Here is a 738-nt window from a genome sequence, read left to right as displayed (position 1 = left end):
TTTGTAGACCAGGCTGGCCTCAAACTCAGAAATCCGCCTGCCTCTGCCTCCCAAGTGCTGGGATTAAAGGCGTGTGCCACCATGCCCAGCTAATCTCAGCTTTGAAACCACCACACTGGTTTCTTTGGTAGCAGCACCACTTCATACTCCCATCAGCAGTGACTAAGGAGTCCCCTTTCCCCACATTGGTACCAGCATGTTCGGTCAGGTTTCTTGGTGATAATCACTCTGAATAGGGTGAAGTAAGATAGCGAAGCAGTCTTAGGATCCATTTCTCTGATGGCTACAGGTGTTGAACAATTTTTTATTTGTTTGTTCTTTTCTACACAATGTTTCTCTGTGCAGCCCTGGCTGTCCTGGGACTCACTCTGTAGACCAGGCTGGCCTTGAACTTACAAGTGCTGGGATTCAAGGTGTGTGCTAATATGTCTGGCTAAAATATTTTATTTACTGTTTTATTTTTTAGTTCTTTTTTGAGACAAGATTTCTTTGTGTAGCCCTGGATGTCCTGGAACTCTGTCTCTGTCTGTCTCTGTCTGTCTGTCTGTCTGTCTGTCTGTCTGTCTGTCTGTCTCTCTCTCTCTCTCTCTCTCTCTCTCTCTCTCTCTCGACCAGGTTGGCCTCAATCTCAAATATCTACCTGCCTTTATTTAATTTTTAAAAAATGTTTACTGGCTACTTGTGTGTCTTCTTTTGAGAATGTCTGCAACACATTAGCCCATTTGTTGATTGTCAGTT

This window comes from Mus pahari, chromosome 14, assembly GCF_900095145.1.
Source record: "Mus pahari chromosome 14, PAHARI_EIJ_v1.1, whole genome shotgun sequence".
Classification (NCBI taxonomy): domain Eukaryota; kingdom Metazoa; phylum Chordata; class Mammalia; order Rodentia; family Muridae; genus Mus; species Mus pahari.
This window is presented reverse-complemented; position numbering follows the sequence as displayed.